The sequence below is a fragment of the Neofelis nebulosa genome, chromosome 4, assembly GCF_028018385.1.
Source record: "Neofelis nebulosa isolate mNeoNeb1 chromosome 4, mNeoNeb1.pri, whole genome shotgun sequence".
NCBI lineage: Eukaryota > Metazoa > Chordata > Mammalia > Carnivora > Felidae > Neofelis > Neofelis nebulosa.
Genome location: NC_080785.1, coordinates 73439467 through 73459349, shown reverse-complemented (window position 1 = coordinate 73459349; position 19883 = coordinate 73439467). Strand labels below are relative to the sequence as shown.

The window sequence follows — 19883 nt, the reverse complement described above, 5'->3', positions numbered from 1 at the left end:
AAAACACTTAAAGTTTCAAGGAGCACAAACATTAACTGTGGCTACATGTACAGTTAGTTTCATATTCTAGTTGTTACATATCTTAACAGCAAAACATTTCAGTGGACTTCTTATAGCTAAACCTCAAAATATTTTTTAAAAACAGAAAATTTTAGTTTGCTATCATCAACACCATCACCATGATCATATTTATTACAAGAAAAGTGATGCCAACAGGTCTATCTTCCAGTATATAAAAGCTGTTCGATATTTAAATATACGTTAAGAATAATTCAAAATCATTGATTTATTGTTGTCACAAATGTGTAGGAATCTAGACATTCTAGACATTCAGATTTTAGCACTGACATATTATCTTCTGAAAATTACCACAGACATTCCACTTTCCATTCCCATCTCAACTAATAAATACAACCTGTGGAACAAGAGACATACCACAGTACATTCCTGGGATCCCAAGAGACAAATATAAAAATATTTTAGAAGACAAATATTAAAATTAATGAGATAGAGCCACAAATGTTTGGAGGTAAATTCATGAGTAATGAAGCAAAATTTTCAAACCACAGCACAGTAGGGAGAAAATGTTGAGATTATGTGTGAATAATACTTTTGTGAATATGGCAATCTTATTGCAGTGGGTTTCCTTGCTTTGTATCTCACTGATTCCCTTCTTGACATTGTGCAGCTATTTCCTTTGCAATACAGAAACTCCCTTACAGAATCTTTTTCCACAGCTGGCTTTCATCACTTCTTGATAGGTACCTAAATATTTCAGTTTCTTCCACTTTATTTTCCTTTAACAATAACTGCTGCCCAATCAAATCATTCATCTTTCCCCCTGTGTGAGTATTTGAGATCTTGAATGAGTGTTTATCAGGCACCATTCGGAATCCCCTATTTTCTCCTGCTTGGCGTTTTCCTATACTCTAGGTCTCAATTACACTTGGAAGTTTGAATTAAATTTGTTTAACCATTTAAAATTTTTTAAAATTTACTGTGGACTTTTTTTTGTCTTTCCATATAAAAATTTGTGTGTGCAAGTAAAAGACTAACCCTAAAACCTACAACTTATTTTGTAACTTGTATAATAGACCCTGCACATTTATAAACAATACTCAGACATGTGGCACAAAAGAATGAATATTATGCTTTAAAATGGCCACAAATGATAACAATAACTAACATTTATTTTCTATTTACTATGAAGTAGCTGCATGACCAAGCTCTTTATCTCTGCATTAATTTATTTCATATTTCCATCAACCCTGGAAGTTAGGAATTTTATTAAGTGCTTTCATGCCCTTGGTGTGCATGGGGAATCTCAGGATTATTATAAGAGTTTGAGTTGAATTTCTGGTATTTGTAACCCAAAGAGTATTCATTTATGCAAACACGATACATGTTATTATGTACGCATATGTCGTTATATACTCTATTTACACTCTATTTACTCTATTCAGTGTGTAAAACAGAGTTTATCCTGAGCAAGGGGAGATCAGATTGAAAAGGCCTGTGCTCTATCTGTCCCATAACCATTTACATTGATTAAATAAAAAAATTCCTAGAGGAACCTCTGGGGAGAAGAAAAACAAAATGAAAATATAACAAGCATTGGGGCCAGAAAGCCAACTTGCAAGGATTTTTCTTACGTAGGTCTGTGGCAAGGACTTGACTTTAAGAAAAGAAAATCTGAAGGCTGAATAGAGTAAACATAAATATGGTTTAAAAACCAAAGAATATTAATGATATACAGTAAAATGTCTCCCCACCATTCTTGTCATTTATCTAACCAATTCTTACCCAGTCTCTACCATTGGTAAGCACTGTCCTTAATTTACTACATAAATTACCACAGTTTGTTCAAGCATATACAAGCAAAATCAAATAGATTCTTATTTTTCTTCATTTGCTTCCAAAGGCAGCATATTTTACATACCATTCTGCACCTTGTTTTTTGTTTGTATGTTTATCTTGGGCTTCTTTTCCTATTGGTATAATGAAAGCTTCTTCATTCTTTTTTACAGTTGTTTAATGTTCTATGATATAGACATATTATCATTTATTTAACCAGTTACTTTTGATCAACATTTGGGTTGTTTCTAATCTTTGGCTATTACAAACAATGCTACAGAGAATAACTTTGCACAAAAGTCATTTCTTACCTATGCGTGAGTATCTGCATGATAAATTCCTCCAAAAGTAATTCTGAGTCTTTAGTAGCTTTTGTTAATTTCAAAGTGACCACCTAGCTATTCTCTCTGAGATGCACCCTGGTGGAAGAAAGGATCTGTTATGTGTGAAGCTAAAAAGAGCTGTAACACTTTAGGGCCCAAGGCACCCTGTTATGGAAACCCCCCAAGAGAGCCTAACCCAGGAAGAATAGCCATATGCCTGTCCACTTTCAGGGGAAGGATGAGCATAGGTCCTAAAAGTTGCTGAGGAGGTGACACTGGAGTGGAGATACCGGCCTGAGTGAAGCACAGTGAAGCACTACATTTGAGTAGTTCAAATGGGGAGCCAGGATTGTACTGTGCGCTGCTGAAACTTGAACAGAACTGTGTGAGGGTGAGCGACTCCAGCAGCACACGTGGCCCTGGGGCAAGGGCAACTGCACAAGGGCAACTCCTTCCCATGTTCTTACATTTTTTAACATGGTAGTAACAAGCCAACAAAAAACCCTAGTACTTTGAAGCCTGGTGATATTTGGGTAATAAGTGCTTAGAAAGGGTCTTGAAGAATAAAGTGATATTAACAGAGGTTTCCTCTAGGAGTATAGGGTAAGAAGTTAACATCTCACTTTGTCCATATCTTGATGCTCATAGATGTTAATCAACTCTGTTGAGAATTGATGTGCATCATTCCTGATTTTTCTCAATATAGGTATGTATATTTACCCACACAAATAATTTTTATTATATAAATAGGATATTTCTGCTTATACATATTATTTTGTAGTTATGTTTTTATTTTATATACATATTTTAGAGATCTTTCCAAGCAGTATATAAAGCTCTACTTCAACTTTTTAATTTAATTTAATTTAATTTTAGTTTATTTATTTTGAGAAAGAGAGAGAGTGCACAAGCAAGTACAGGGGAGGAGCAGAGAGAGAAGGGAGAGGGAGAGAATCCCAAGCAGGCTCTGTGCTGTTTGTACAGGGCTTGAACTCATAAACCATGAGAGTGTGACTTGAGTGGAAATCAAGAGTCAGAAACTTAATCGACTGAGCCACCCAGGTGCCCCTCAACCTTTTTAAATGATGCATAGAAGTCTACTGTCATTTATTTGACCATTCTTGATTTTTGGCTATTACAAACAATGCTGTAGTAAATGCCTTTGTACTTGTCTCTGGTCATATACTGGATGCAGATGCCTCTCAAGGACTCTGATACTTAGACATAGAAATCCTGGATTGAAGGGTATGCACGTCTAGAATTGTGATAGATATTGCCATGTTGTTTTCTAAAAAAGGCTTCACTAGTTTACTCACAGAAGAGACAGTTTGCTCACAATCTTAATATTAGACCTTGTCAATCTTTTAAAAGTTTGCCAGTTATATTTTCAAAATTACATCACACTGTTGTTTTAGCTTATATTTACTAGGTTAGTAGTGATGTTGAACTTTTTTTCACATGCTTCATTTGTATTACTTCTATAAATTGCTTGCTTATTTCCTTTGCATATTTTTTCTATTAGATAGTTGTCTTAATTGATTTGAAGAAATACTTTATGTGCTGTTATGTCTGTTATGTTTGTAGCAAGTGTTTGCATCTGCTCTTTATCATTTAACTTTGAACTTGGCTATATCTGTTTATAAGACTCTATTAGTTGTATCTTAGTCTGTTCAGCTGCTGTAACAAAATACCACAGACTGGGTGGCTTCTAAACAACAAAAGTTTATTTCTCACAGTTCTGGAAGCTGGAAAGTCCAAGATCAAAGTTCCAGCATGGCCAGGTGAGGGTTCCTGGTTCATAGGTGGCACCTTTCAGTGTGTCCTCCCTTGCAGGAAGGGGCAAACGATCTCTCTGGAGCCTCTTTTGTAAGGATGTGAAATGCATTCATGAGGGCTTTACCTTCATGAATTAATCACTTCCCAAAGGCCCAGTCTCTTAATACTTTTATCTTTGGAGATTAGGATTTCCACATTTGAATTTGGAGGGGACCCAAACATTCAGACCACAGCATTTCACCCCTAGGTCCCCCAAATTTATGTCCTCATATGCAGAATACATTCATTGCACCCCAATAGCCCCAGAAGTCTTGTTCCAGCATCAACTCAAAAGCCTAAGTCCAAAGTCTCATCTAAATATCATCTGAATTAGATATGGGTGAGACACTCATGTTTTGGCAAATTGCTCTCCAGCTATGAACTTGTGAAATCAAATAAATTATGTGCTTCGAAGGAGGGACAGGCATGGGACAGACATTTCCATTCCAAAAGGGAGAAATAGGAAAGAAGATATGGGTAATAGTTTCTCAGCAAGTCCAAAATCTTAAACCCCAATGGGGCAGAGGTCCCACCTTCTCGACAAACTGGGGTGAAAGTTGGGGCCCCCGAGGCTCCAGGTGGTTTTGCTCCCACAGCTTTGCTGGGTGCAGCCCATACAGCAGCTCTCATGGATTGGGGTCCCATGCCTCTCTCGGGGGCAGGGGTCATTGCCCTAGTCAGATCTCTCTGAAGTGGCCCCTCCCCCTCCTGAGCCCACTGCTCTGGGAGACCCCATCCTTCCAAATCTAGGTGGAAATATCCATGTTCCCACTGGCTAATGGCTAGTGGCTGTGTCATGGCGTGAAATACTTTATATGTGATTCCTAGTCATAGAAGATAGAGAATAAGCTAAGTCAGAGTAAGACAAGATGGAGTCACAGTGGCCAATGTGAACTCCCATAACAGTTGTCAACGTGATGTAGGACTTCAAGTGTGCCTCTGTAGATAAGCTCTGTGACTGATAGATAAGTAAAACTTATTAAGAAAGGTCCACAGAGAGACTTGGGTGAGACCTAGTGGACTGAGCTGATATGGCAAAGACCATCGGGCAGAACCGTTACACCCAGCTCAGTGGACCCTTAAAAGAAGGAGCTGTCTAGCAGCGGCCAGAGGGCTGACCGACCTTCTGTGCTGTGTTATGTTCACAGGCTTTCCACACAGGAGCTGCCAGAGACTCTGGCAGGTGCAGAAGGCCACCTAACTGCAGTCCAGGCCAACACTTGTTATAGGAACAACAATGGGACCGGTGCCTCTCTCCTCACACTGTGATGCCTCCTTCTTGTATCCTCTTTGGAGTGGTTCATTAATTCCCTTCTAACTTTATTGTGTTGAGTAACTTGTGTAATAAAATTGTGCAATAAACTGAATGATTCATGAATTTAATGTTGGTGCTATGCAGCTATTTGAAACAGGTCTCAATCCTGTGATTCTTACCTGGCCTTGCCTTTCACCCTGCTCAGGCTAATGTACTCTGATCTCCGGAGGGGCTCTGCCAAGGTTTACTGCCTCTCCCCTCCATTGTGTCAATTGCCTTGGCCTCCTTGCACAGCACCTGGAGGCTAAGGGGTGTGGCTCGTGCTTTTGGGGGAGCACAGCCTGCACTGTGAGGCTTTGAAATAGATCTGCCCTGGGGCCCTTGAACTTTGGACCTGTGAAGGTAGGGCCAATCTGGAACTGCCTTTGGGTGATTCTTCCATTGTCTTGAACAATAGGTCCTGGCTTCTCTTTGGAAGGCCCACCAATCTACCCATTGTCTTGATGAATAGCTCCTATTTTCTGTTGAGTTGGTCAATCCAGACTAATTTCCTTACCAAATTTGGCCCCACTCCTTGTGTTCTCTCCCAAACAAGCTTTCTTATTTCTTTATACATAGATAGGCTGAGAATTCTCCAATTTAATTTTTGCATTCTTTTGATTAATAATTCCACCTTTAAATTGTTTCTCCCTTTTCGAATTTTACTATATACATTCAAAAGAAACCAGGCTGCTCCTTCGGAACTTTGCTTACAAATTTCTTCAGTCAAATATCTACTTTTCATTGCTTACAAATTCTACCTTCCACAAAACATGAGGACAAGAACACAATGAGTTAACACTGTATACACACTGTATAACAAGGATGGCCTTTCCTCAAGTTAACACAACATGTTCCTCATTTCTGTCTGAGACCTCAACAGGATGACCTCTATTATCCGTGTTTCTACCAACATGCTGCTAACAACCACTTAGGTATTCTCTAAGAAGATGGAGGCTTTCTCTACAGCTTTCCTCATCTGAGCTCTTGCCAAACTTGCTCTTTACAGTCCATTCATAGCAGTGTAGGCTTTCTCTGGCATGCACCTCAAAACTCTTTCAGCCTCTGCCCATTATCCGGTTCTAAAGCTGCTTGCACATTTTTAGGTATTCGTTAAAGCAGCAACTCCATCTTTGGACTAATTTTCTTTTTTAGTCTGTTTGGGCTGCTATTAAAAAACCCATAGACTGAGTAGCTTATAAAAAACAAATCTATTGCTGACAGTTCTGGAGGCTGAAAGTCAGAGATCGGGTACCAGCATGGTCAGGTGAGGGCTCTCTTCTGGGTCACAAACTTCTCCTTGTATCTTCATAGGGCAGAAGGGGCTGGAAGTGAGATCTCTCTCTCTTATTTAATTTTTTTTTTTTTTTAGAACTTTCCATGCTTTTTTTTTTCTCCAATTTTTTTTTAACATTTATATATTTTTGAGAGAGAGACAGTGTGTGCAAGGGGGGAGGTGCAGAGAGAGACAAAATCTCAAGGAGGCTCTGCACTGTCAGCACAGAACCCAATGTGGAACTCGAACTCATGAACTGTGAGATCATGACCCGAGCCGAAATCAAGAGTCAGATGCTTAACTGAGCCACCCAGGCACCCCTCTTTCTTCAAATTTTTATTTCAATTCCAGTTGGTTAACATGCAGGGTAATATTAGTGTCAGGTGTAGAATAGTGATTCATCACTTACTTTTAACACCCAGTGCTCATCATAACAAAACCCCTTCTTAATCCCCATCATCCATTTAGCTCATCCCCCCACCCCCACTTCCCCTTCAGCAACCATCAGTTTGTTCTCTATATTTAAGAGTCTGTTTCTTGGTTTGCTTCTCTTTTATTCCCCTATGTTTATTTGTTTTGTTTCTTAAATTCCACATATAAGTGAAATCATATGGTATTTGTCTTTTTCTAACTTATTTTGTTTAGCATAATACATCCTAGTTCTATCCACGTTGTTGCAAATGGTAAGATTTCATTCTTTCTGATGGCTGAGTAATATTCCATTGTATATATATACCACATATTTTTTATCCATTCATCAGTTGGTAGACATTTGGGGTCTTTTCATAGTTTGGCTATTATTGATAATGCTGCTATAAACATTGGGGTGCATGTATCCCTTCGGATCAGTATTTTTGTATCTTTGGTGTAAATACCTCATAGTGCAATTGCTGGATCATAAGGTAGCTCTTTTTTTTCTAATGCTTATTTTTTAATTTTTGAGAGAGACAGAGAGAGAGAGACAGAGAGAGAGAGCAAGCAGGGGAGGGGCAGAGAGAGAGGGAGACAGAGAATCCCAAGCAGGCTCTGCACTATCATGGCAGAGTCTAATGTGGGACTTGATCCTGCAAACTGTGAGATCATGACCTGGGCTGAAATCAAGATTCGGACACCACCGACTGAGCCACCCAGGTGCTTCAAAGTAGCTCTATTTTTAACTTTTTTTTTTAAAGATTTATTTATTTTTGAGACAGAGAGCGCAAGTATGGAAGGGGCAGAGAGAGAGGGACAGAAGATCTGAGGCAGGCTCTGAACTGACTGCAGCAAGGATGCAGGGCTCAAAATCAGGAACTGTGAGATCATGTCCTGAGCTGAAGCTGGATGCTCAACAGACTGAGCCACCCAGGTACCCCTCTATTTTTTACTTTTTGAGGAACCTCCACACTGTTTTCCAGAGTGGCTGCACCAGTTTGCATTCCCACCAATAGTGAAAGAGGTTCTCCTTTCTCTGCATCCCCATCAGCCAATACCTGTTGTTTCCTGTATTGTTAATTTTAGCCATTCTGACAGGTGTGAGGTGATATCTCGTTGTAGTTTGGATTCGTATTTCCCTGATGATGAGTGATGTTGAGCATCTTTTCATGTGTCTGTTAGCCATCTGTATGTTTTCTTTGAGAAAAATGTCTTCTCATGTCTTCTGCCCTTTTTAAAGCTGGATTATAAGTTTTTATAAGTTCTTTATTGAATTCTTATAAGTTCTTATAAGTTTGAGTTTTTATAAGTTCTTTATTTATTTTGGATACTAACCCTTTTATCAAATATGTCATTTGCAAATACCTTCTCCCATTCCTAAGGTTGCCTTTTAGTTTTATTGATTGTTTCCTTCACCATGCAGAAGATTTTATTTTGATGAAGTCCCAATAGTTTATTTTTGCTTTTGTTTCCCTTGCCTCAGGAGACATGCCTAGTAAGAAGTTGCTACAATCGATGTCAAAGAGGTTACTGCTTGTGTCCTTCTCTAGGATTTTGATAGTTTCCTATCTCACATGGAGGTCTTTCATCCATTTTGAATTTATTTGTGTGCGTGGTGTAAGAAAGTGGTCCATTTTCATTCTTTTGCATGTTGCTGTCCAGTTTTTCCAACACCATTAATTGAAGAGATGGTCCTTTTCCCATTGGATATTTTTCTTGCTCTGTGGGATCTCTATTGTTCCCTTTATTTATTTTTATTAATAACCTTAGATTGCACACAGTTGAAGTAAATAATAAAGAACTAGAAGGTAGATAGGTGAAAAAATCCAAAACAGAGCATGGAGTAAAAAAGAATGGAATATAAAAAATATTGGAATAAGAAATACAGGAGATAGAGTGAAAATATCTAACTTACAGAAGAAGACTAGCAAGAGAATGGGGCAGAAGCAACCAGGAACAAATAATGTCTGAAAATGTTCAAAACCAATGAACATTATTCAAGAAGGTATCAGAATGACAGCAGGATAAATCCTTAGAAAACGATACCTAGGTCCATCTTAGTAAAACTTTGAAAATAAAAGGCAATTTAAAATATCTTAGCAGTCAGGGGTGCCTGGGTGGCTCAGTCAGTTTGAGCATCCAACTCTTGATTTTGGCTCAGGTCATGATCTCATGGTTCGTGGGATCAAGCTCCACATCAGCACCTACTTGGGATTTTCTCTCCCTCTCTTTCTACCCTTTCCTCCCCATTGCTTGCACAGGCACGCTCCCTGTCTCTTACCCTCTCTCTCTCTCAAGAAAAAGAATCTTAGCAGTCAGAGGTAGCAGAAAGTACTTACTTAAAGGAACAAAAATTATGATAGTTGAATTCTCAACAGAAACATTGAACTACAGAAAATATATGGAATGATGTCTTCAAAGTGTTGGGGAGAAAATGCCAGTCTAGAATTCTATGCCCAGTGAAAATATCCTTTAAAGTTTATTTATTTATTTATTTATTTATTTATTTATTTACTCGTTCATTCATTCATTCATTCATTCCTTCTTTGAGATAGGGAGTGTGCAAGCAGGGAGGGGCAGAGAGAGGGAGAGAGAGAATTCCAAGCAGGCTGCATGCAATCTCTGGCACAGAACCTGACTTTGGGGCTCAATCTCAGGAACTGTGAGATCATGACCTGAGCCGAAGTCAAGAGTGGGACACTCAACCGACTGAGCCATGCAGGTGCCCCTGAAAATATCTTTTAAAAATAAAAATGAAGTAAATTAATTTTCAGACAAAAATTGAGAGAATGTGCCACCAGCTGCCTTACACTAAAGAGAGAGAGAGAGAGAAAAAAAAAGCCAAGATAATAACAGATGGAAGCAGAGATGTAGAAATGACAGTAAGAGAAATGGGAGAGTAAATAAATGGGCAAATGTAAATTAATATTGACTGTATAAAACAGCAATGATAAATGGCATCTCTTTTATAAAAGTACTATTCCCATCCACACTGGCTCCACCCTCCTGACCCAATCACCTCTCAAAGACTACACTTAACTACTTACTATCACCTTTGGGGGTTAGGAATTCAACATATGCATTTTAGCAGGCACACAAATATTCAGACCACAGCAAGTTGCAAATGACAGAAAAGTCAACTGAAACTGGTTTAAGTAAAAATGGAAATATATTGTTAATATATCTAAAAACTCAGGGATGGACCAGTGCCAGTTACAACTGGAATCAGGATTTCAATCATGTCATCAAGACTTAACTTCTTTCTCTCTCAGTTTATTCATTCATTTAACTGATATTTAAGTGCCTAATTTGTACAACCAATATTCTAGGAACTAAAATTTCATCACTGAGTGAACCAAACAGACAAAAATCCCTGTCTCTATGGAGTTTGTGTTCTGCCTTAAATTGTGATAGCTTTGCTCTCAGGTTTGACTTTGCATTTCCCAGCTCACATCATCCCAACACCAAGTCCAGTGGAAGAGGGAAGATCTACTTCTCCCAGAGCCAGCAATTGAATTTGGCTTTGATATTTCTGACTTGGATTTTCTGTCCATTTCTTAATCACTGCTAGGTAGCTGTGTTGCTTTTATTACTAGGAACAGGTCACCTGACCACCCTAGAACCAGGGGTGGAATCAACTGCATTGGAAAAATAATAGGTAAGAGTAGGGTAAGGGTAGGTGGCCAAATAGGAATCAGCTGTTGCTTAAATGGGGGTAATTAAGCACTGGGCAGACTAATCCAAGCTGTGTCCACTGATTGGTGTATACTTTTTAATAGAGTTAAATTTTTCTATAGTTCTGTTAGTCTTTTCCTTTATTGCATCTAGAGATTATATCTCATTTAATGTTAAATTTACAAATATATTTTCCCATATTATCTTCCACATTTTGTATATATTTAAAATATTTACTTCTTGGGTGCCTGGGTGGCTCAGTGGGTTAAGTGTGCGACGTCAACTCATCATGATCTCACGGTTTGTGAGTTTGAGCCCCGTGTCAGGCTCTGTGCTGACAGCTTGGAGCCTGGAGCCTGCTTCAGATTCTGTCTCCCTCTCTCTCTGCCCCTCCCCCACTCATGGTCTGTCTCTCTCTCTCTCTCAAAAATAAATAAACATTTAAAAAATTTAAAAATATTTACTTCTTAATTCCTCTTGACTTTGTTTTTGAGGATTGTGTGATGTAGGGGTGAATCTTTTGAAAAGCATGTGCTTATCTGATATTCTGATTGTTTACAATGAAAAGGATGGACTTGTGTGACTGAAAAGTGTTCGAAAAGCTTAAGATTATAATCATTGATGTGCTAGGATGTTCATCACATCACTGTTTAGAGATGGTGTATAGAGAGGTGATTCCAAGCATAGGTACTGGTGTCAGAAGAAACAGGGATTATACTCTGCCTTTGTGGCAAACAGTCAGCTGTTTGTGTTGATCAAGTGTTTGAACCTCAATTTCCTCTTCTGTAAGACAGTGATAACATCACCTCCTCATTGGATTGTTTGAATAAATAATGAGGCAACCTTTGTAAAAAGACATAAGATAGTTCTTAGCATGTAATAAACATGAACAGATAATAGCTACTGTATTTAACAGAAAAAAAGGGAACATTGTTCAATAATAGAAAATGGTTTAAATGAATTATGATGGAATATTATGCAGGCACTAAAAATCATATTTTACAAGAATATTTAATGACATAGAAAAATATTCACTGTAAACTTAAAAAATAACCAGAATACAAAAGTATGTAAAGTTTGATCCTAACATTGAATATATATATATATATATATATATATAATTTTTCTATTATACACAGAAAAAGAAGACTAGATGGAAAGCTTCCAAAATGTTAAAGGTGGACATCTCTGGGTTCTAAGTTTATAAATTTTTACATTTATTTTCATAATTTTTTATTTAAAACATTTTCTATAACAAGAAATACTTTAAGAATTAGAAAAATATTAAGAATGCAATGTAATTTGTCCTGCAAAATAGCACCTATAGATATGTGCAAAGGGAGAAGACATGAAAGTCATAAGAGGAGGCTAAAGAGGGTGGTTTTGAAGTTGAGGGAGAAGGGCCAATAAAAAAACACCTATCTACCCTATGACTTTGGCACTAATGGAGAAAGGCAAATAGAAATCAGAACCAGATATTGCTGTTAGCAAGCCTGCTTAGCTAACAGAACTGTCTAGCTTTCCAATGTCAGTAAGTGACAACCTCCACTTACAGCAAGGAGAAGGCAAGAAAGAATGTGTGGTGCTCTCATGCAAGTAGATGCTGAGGAAGCATCATATGGATTTATTATAATTTATTGAAGTCATTCCCTGTTATGGAGAAAGCAAACTCTGCTCCTTCTCCCAAACTCATCAATCAAAAAATTCACTCCTTCCCTAGGAGAGCAAAGAAAGTACTACCCTAGTGGTCTTTGCTTCACATGAAAACATAAAGCCGGAAAGAAATCAAGGCACCCTCCCAACACTGGGGAGCATTCAACCAGGTCAAATTCAATAGAAAGATTAGTGAGAAAGAGGGCCAAGATTATTTGTGTAGAATTATAAGGAAGAAATCAGATTTTAAGAATTCATTGGACATTAAATGGCCTGTAAAGATTACCCTTTTAATAAGCCAGTTAAAAAATAAGAGAAAGGGTTGATGGTTGACAGAGAATGCACAGAAGAAACAAGACTTACTTCTTGTTTTATTTCCCCCTCTCTCTTTCTCTGTCTCTCTTTTTTTAAGTAGGCTTTCTGTCCAGCATGGAGTCCCATGTGGGACTGAACTCACGACCTTGAGATCAAGACCTGAGTTGACATCAAGAGTCAGCTGCTTGACCAACTGAGCCACCCACGCACTCCTCTTCTTATGTTATATCTATGTAGTCATCTAAAAAGTTTTAGATTCAGAGAAACTTAAGTCTGTTTATAGCCTGAAGGAAGAGAACAAAGTGAGAATTTCAAGAGGGAAGAGAGAGTAACTAATAGTACAGAAGTCTGGAGTTGATTGGAGGCAATGTGGATTGTATTTTTTCTGAAGCAAGAGGTTCCATCATTACTTCAGTCTAAGAGAGAAGCCATGGAGAATAACTGGGAGCTAAGTAAAGAGAACAGAAGTGTATTTGGTTAAGTGTAAGGCCCCATCAAAATTTTAATTGAGCCAATTAATAGTTATTTAATTTAATTTTTCTAGGAGCACAGAAGCAGAGGAAAGAAATATTTTGATACATTTGGTCTCATGAACTGGCAAGGCAGAAATGGTTTTTTAAGGTTTGGGCAAAAACCCACAAACTAAATAAATTTAACAGAAAAAGACTTTTTCTGTAAAGAACCTGTTCTAGAGGATAAAATTCAGAAAGAATTTGGGGAAGCATAAGGTTCATAGTTTGGGCAAGAAAAGTTTATTGTGTTGAGAAACCTCTAAATTATGCCTGATTGTTATTACCCAAGTCTAGATCCACATTCTCCCAAGATAGATCACATGGCAGGCCATGAAACAAGTCTCAATACATTTAAGAAAACTGAAATCATATCAAACATATTTTTTGACCATAATGGTATGAGACTGGAAATTAATTACAAGGAAAAAACTAAAAAATTCACAAACACATGGAAGCTAAACAACATGCTACTAAACAACCAGTGTGTCAAGGAAGAAATCCAAAAATACACGAAGACAAATGAAAATGAAAACACAATGCTCCAAAATATTTGGGATGCAGCAAAAGCAGTTCTAAGAAGGAAGTTTATAGTGATACAGTTCTATCTCAAGAAACAAGAAAAATCTCAACTAAACAACCGAAGTTTACACCTAAAGGAACTAGAAAATTAAGAACAAACAAAGCTCAAAGCTAGTGGAAGAAAAGAAATAATAAAGATTAGAATGAATATACATGAAATAGAGACTAAAAAACAAGCAAACAATCAATATCATGAAACCAAGAACTGATTATTTGAAAAGATAAACAAAATTGATAAACCTTTAGCCACACTTAATAAGAAAAAAGAGAGAGATGGTGCACCTGGGTGGCTGAGTCAGCTAGGTGTCCGATTCTTGATTTTGACGCTCTCTCTCTCTCAAAAAAAAAAAAAAAAGAAGAAGAAGAAGAAAGAGACAGGACTCAAATAAATAAAATAAGAAATGAAGGCGAAGAAATAACAATCCATATTACAGAAATACAAAGGATTATTAGAGAATATTATGAAAAATTATGTGCCAACAGATTGGACAACCTAGAAGAAATGGATATATTTCCTAGAAGAATACTATCTTCCAAAACTGAATCAGGAAGAAATAGAAAGTCTGAATTTTTTTTAATGTTTATTCATTTTTGAGAGAGAGAGAGAGACAGAGAGAGACAGAGTGTGACAGAGTGTGACAGAGAGAGACAGAGACAGAGGGAGGGGCAGAGAGAGAGGGAGACACAGAATCCGAGGCAGGCTCCCGACTCTGAGCTGTAAGCACAGAGCCCAATGCAGGGCTCGAACTCACAGACTAACGGACCATGAGATAATGACCTGAGCTGAAGTTGGACCCTCAACTGACTGAGCCACCCAGGTGCCCCTAAAAAAATATTTTTTAATGTTTGTTTATTTTTGAGAGAGAGTGTGCATGCATGAGTGGGGAAGGGGCAGAGGGAGAGAGGGAGACACAGAATCTAAGGCAGGCTCCAGGCTCTGAGCTGTCAGCACAGAGCCTGATGCAGGGCCTGAACTCAGGAACAGCGAGATCATGAACTGAGCCAAAGTCGGCTGCTTATTGAAAATTATTGAAAATGATTATTGAAAATTTGAACAGACTTACTACTAGTAATGAAATTGAACTGGTAATTTATTTATATTATTAAAAAAATTTTTAATTAATTTTTGAGAGAGACAGAGACAGTGTGAGTGGGGTAGAGGCAGAGAGAGGGAGAGAGAGAATTCCAAGCAGGCTCCACACTGTCAGCACGGAGCCTGATGTGGGGCTCGAACTCATGAAACCATGAAGTCATGACCTGAGCCGAAACCAAGAGTCAGATGCTTAACCAAATGAACCACCCAGGTGCCCCTAAACTGGTAATTTAAAAACTCCCAACAAACAAAAGTCCAAAACCGGATGGCTTCACAGGTGAATTCTACCAAACATTTAAAGAAGAGCTAATGTTTATTCTTCTCAAACTATTCTTAAAAATAGAAGAGGAAGGAAAACCTCCAAATTTACCCTATGAGACCATTATTGCTCTGATACCAAAACCAGACAAAACCATGATAAAAAAAGAAAAGTGCAGGCGCCTGGGTGGCTCAGCCAGTTGAATGTCCAACTTCAACTCAGGTCATGTTCTTGAGGTTCATGAGTTAGAGCCCCACATCAGGCTCTGTGCTGACAGCTTGGAGCCTGGAGTCTGATTCAGATTCTGTGTCTCCCTTTCTCTTTTTCCCTCCTCTGCTTGCACTCTGTCTCTCTCTGTCTAAAAAATGAATTAAAAAACATTAAGAAAAATAAATGTTTAATAAACGTTAAAAAATTTAAAAAGTGCAACCCAATATCTCTAATGAACATAGATACAGAAGTCCTCAACAAATATAAGCAAATCAAATTCAACAATACATTAAAAGGATGATTCACCACAATCATGTGGGATTTATTCCATTCCAGGGATACAAGTGTGGTTCAATATTTGCAAATCAATCCATGTGATACATCATATTAACAAGAGGAAGGATAAAAACCATATAATAATCTCAATAGATGCAGAAATGCATTTGACAAAATTCGAAATCTGTTCATGATAAAAACTGTCAACAAAGTGGGTTTAGAGGGAACATACCTCAATATAATAAAGACCATTTATGAAAAACTCAAAGCTAACATTGTACTCAGTGGTGAAAAAATTTTCCTGTAAGATTAGAACAAGAGAAGGATGTCCACTCTCACCACTTTTATTCAACATAGTACTGCAAGTTCTAGCTGAAATAATCAGATAAGAAAAAAAAAACAGGCATCAAATTGATAAGGAGGAAATAAAACTGTCGCTATTTGCAGATGACATGATACTATATATAGAAAACCCTAAACATGCCACAAAAAACTATTAGAATTAACAAATGAATACAGTTAAGTTGCAGGATACAAAATCATTATTCAGAAATCTGTTGTGCTTCTATACACTAGTAACAAAGTAGTAGAGAAATTAAGAAAACGATCCCATTTACAATTGCACCAAAAGAAATAAATTATCTACCAATAAATGTAACCAAGCAAGTGAAAGACTTATAGTCTGAAAACTATAATACACTGATGAAATAAATTGAAGACAGCACAAAGAAATGGAAAGATACACCATGCTCATGGATTGGAGGAATTAATATAGTTAAAATGTTCATACTACCCAAAGCAATCTACAGATTCAAATGCAAGCTCTATAACACTTTTCACAGAACTAGAACTAATAATCCTAAAATTTACATGGAGCCATGAAGACCTCAATAGCCAAATCAATCTTGGAAAGACAAAACTGGAGGCATCACAGTTGCAGATTTCAAGATATACTGCAAAGCTATAGTAATCAAAACAGTACGGTACTGGTACAAAAATAGAAACATGGATCAGTGGAACAGAATATCTCTACCGTGTTGCCCAGAATAAACTCCATGCCTATCTGGCCAATTAATCTATGACAAAAGAGGCAAGAATATACAATGGGGAAAAGACAGTCTTTTCAATAAATGGTGTTGGGAAAACTGGACAGCTACAACCAAAAGAATGAAACTGGGTCACTTTTTTACACCATACACAATATAAACCCAAAATGGAATAAATGCCTAAATGTGAGACCTAATACCATAAAACTCCTAAAAGAAAACATAGGCAATGGACATTGCCCTTAGCAACATTTTTATGGATGTGTCTCCTCAGGCAAAAGAAACAGAAGTAAAAATAAACTATTAAGACTACACAAAAATAAAAACTTTTGCACAGGAAAGGAAACCATCAACAAAACTAAAAGGCAACCTTAGTGAATGGGAGAAGATATTTTCAAACCCCTTATGTAATAAGGGGTTAACATCCAAAATACATTAAAAAAATTTACATGAACTCAACACACAAAAACCCCCAACAAATCCAATTAAAAAATGGGCAGAGGAGTGCCTGGGTTGCTCAGTCAGTTGAGGATCTGGCTTCGGCTCAGGTCATGATCTTGCAGTTTGTGAGTTCAAGCCCTATACATCGGAATCTATGCTGACAGTGTGAAACCCGCTTGGGATTCTCTCTCTCTCCCTCTCTTTCTCCCCCTTTCCTACTCATGCTCTCTCCCTCAAGAATGAATAAACATTAAAAAAAATTTTTTTAAATGGGCAGAGAACCTGAGTAGACATTGTTTTCAAAGAGGACATACAGATGGCCAATGGACACATGAAAAGATGTTCAGTATCACTAATGACCAGGGAAATGCAGATCAAAACCACAATGAGATATTATCTTACACCCGTCAGAATGGCTAGTATCAGAGAGACAAGAAATAACAAGTGCTGGTGTGGATATGGAGAAAAGGGAACCCTCATACACTTTTGGTGGGAATGGAAATCAGTGCAGCCACTGTGTAAAACAGTGTAGAGTTTCCTCAAAAAACTAAAAATAGAACTACCATATGATCTAGTAATTCCACTACTGGGTATTTACCCAAGAAAACAGAAACACTAATTTGAAAAGATATATGCACCTTTATATTTATTGCAACATTATAGTTACTAAGATATGGAAGTAACCTAAAATGTCCATTGATAGATGGAGCCATAGAAAATATTACGGAGCCATAGAAAAGAATGAAATCTTGTCATTTGCAGCAATATGGCTGAACCTAGTGAAATAAGACAGAGAAAGATGACACATAACATGTGATTTCACTTATATGTGGAATCTAAGAAACAAAACAAATGAACAAACAATAAAACAGATGGGAGGGGGAATGGGTAAAATAGATAAAGGGGATTGAGAAGTACAAACTTCTAGTTATAAAATATATAAGTCACGAAGACGAAAAGGGCAACATAGGAAATATAGTCAATAATAATTGTAATAATGCTGTATGGTGACAAATGATGATTACCCTTATTGCAGTGAGCATTAGTAATGTATAGAATTGTAGAATCAGTATGTTGTACACCTGAAACTAACATAACGCTCTATGTTAATTATACTTCAATAATAAAAATATCTAGTTCCACTGAGAGTAAGTGTATCTAATAAAGTAAGCTAATATGTAAAATACTTTAGAAAGCTTTAAGTGATATCAGGTTTGTAAATGATCTACTGAACTGAAAATGTATGCCTGTAGCAGTACCTGATTTGGATTACATATGCAGTTTTGGACATGTTCAAGGAGACAAAGCAGGCAAACATACATAAGCATCAGTTTTATCTAGTTACTATGATCGTTAAATCCTTTGCTCTCATGGAACTTCAAAACTGGCAAAAGAACAAAGTTAGAACTTAACAGTGCTGCTATTTTTAATCAGTCATGTGTTCCAAATACATTAATTGCATTCCAACTCTTTAAAATAAGTATTCTTGGCTGAGAGACAGAACATTGTGTTTGAAAAATAAAGCCGTTTCCCAAATGTCTACTGTTCATACATGTAATCCATGTGTAGATTTTTTTTTTTTTTTTTTTAAATTTTTTTTTTTTCAACATTTTTTATTTATTTTTGGGACAGAGAGAGACAGAGCATGAACGGGGGAGGGGCAGAGAGAGAGGGAGACACAGAATCGGAAACAGGCTCCAGGCTCCGAGCCATCGGCCCAGAGCCTGACGCGGGGCTCGAACTCACGGACCGCGAGATCGTGACCTGGCTGAAGTCGGACGCTTAACCGACTGCGCCACCCAGGCGCCCCTCCATGTGTAGATTTTATTGCAGATTGATCATGGATGTGATACCAAGTACAATATGAAGTGAAGAAACACAATACTCAGTATTTGACCTTCTCCACATTTGATGTTGTTTTGCACTGATAGGTTCTTTTCAATGGGAGACTATTTTATGTTTGTGGAGGGGCTTATCCCTCTCTCTTAAATCAAATAACAGAAAATAACACAAATTAAGGGTCAAATCACTAGGTTTGAATAAAATCATGGAGGGGAGAATCTAGGAAAGATGGATAGCAGAAGCAGTTGCTATGTTTAAATCAGGACTTAGAAAACAAAACAAGAGTTGCCAAGTCAAGGTCAGGAGCATGTAGTGATCAGTAAAGTAGGAAAAGTTAAAGGAAATATTGCAACAAAGGATAGGCAGATTGCTGGAACAGAGGGTTTTATGGAGTTTAATAATTCTTGTATCTCCCAACTGACCTCACCTATCAGATAAGACCCTATATAGTCAATCCATGTGTTTCGCTGAAGACCCATAATAGTATGGTTCATGAAAACCAATCACCTGTTGCAAATAAACAATGTTTCTGAACCATCATATGAAGGTATATTTCTTGACTGACTGTATCAGTAGTGATGATACATTTTGGAGGGATAAAGTGTCACTTGAGATAGCATTGTGAGCATCTGGTACATGGCTTGGTAAAAGAGTTGACCAGAATTAGCTATTGGTCTGAATTCAAGGTCATTGTACAGAATAAAACATCAGCTTTGACCAGTTATAGGTCAAAGTCTTTTTAAAAAAAAATTATTTTATTTTATTTGAAAGAGAGAGAGAGAGAGCATTGGAGATGGGGGGGTGGGGAGAGAGAGAGAGAGAGAGAGAGAGAGAGAGAGAGAGAGAGAGAGAGAGAGAGAATCTAAAGTAGGCTCCATGCTCAGCACGTAGCTCAACTCGGGGCTCGATCTGGGATCATGACCTGAGCCAAAATCAAGAGTCGGAAGCTCTACCAACTGAGCCACCCAGGTGCCTCAGAAAATCTTGACTTTGGTTCCAGTAACACCCT

General features: G+C 37.6%; 2 long non-coding RNA genes across 7 annotated transcripts in view; one reads left to right on the top strand and one right to left on the bottom strand.

Moving 5' to 3' along the window:
• LOC131509403 (uncharacterized) overlaps positions 1 to 19883 on the bottom strand; it is a 165736-nt gene that overhangs the window by 10758 nt on the left and 135095 nt on the right. Inside the window, exon 5 of one of the 2 annotated variants that reach the window (XR_009260471.1) lies at positions 2148 to 2273. The exons of the other annotated variant lie outside the window; for it this stretch is intronic. This is a non-coding gene — a long non-coding RNA (uncharacterized LOC131509403). Of the gene's footprint in view, positions 1 to 2147; positions 2274 to 19883 lie in introns of those variants that run through there. 2 annotated transcript variants of the gene reach the window in all.
• LOC131509404 (uncharacterized) overlaps positions 1 to 19883 on the top strand; it is a 75845-nt gene that overhangs the window by 22093 nt on the left and 33869 nt on the right. Inside the window, exons 5-6 of one of the 5 annotated variants that reach the window (XR_009260477.1) lie at positions 2826 to 2883; positions 5141 to 5613. The exons of 2 other annotated variants lie outside the window; for them this stretch is intronic. This is a non-coding gene — a long non-coding RNA (uncharacterized LOC131509404). Of the gene's footprint in view, positions 1 to 2825; positions 2884 to 5140; positions 5614 to 12716; positions 14026 to 19883 lie in introns of those variants that run through there. 2 more of the 5 variants (XR_009260475.1, XR_009260476.1) reach the window with 2 other exon arrangements.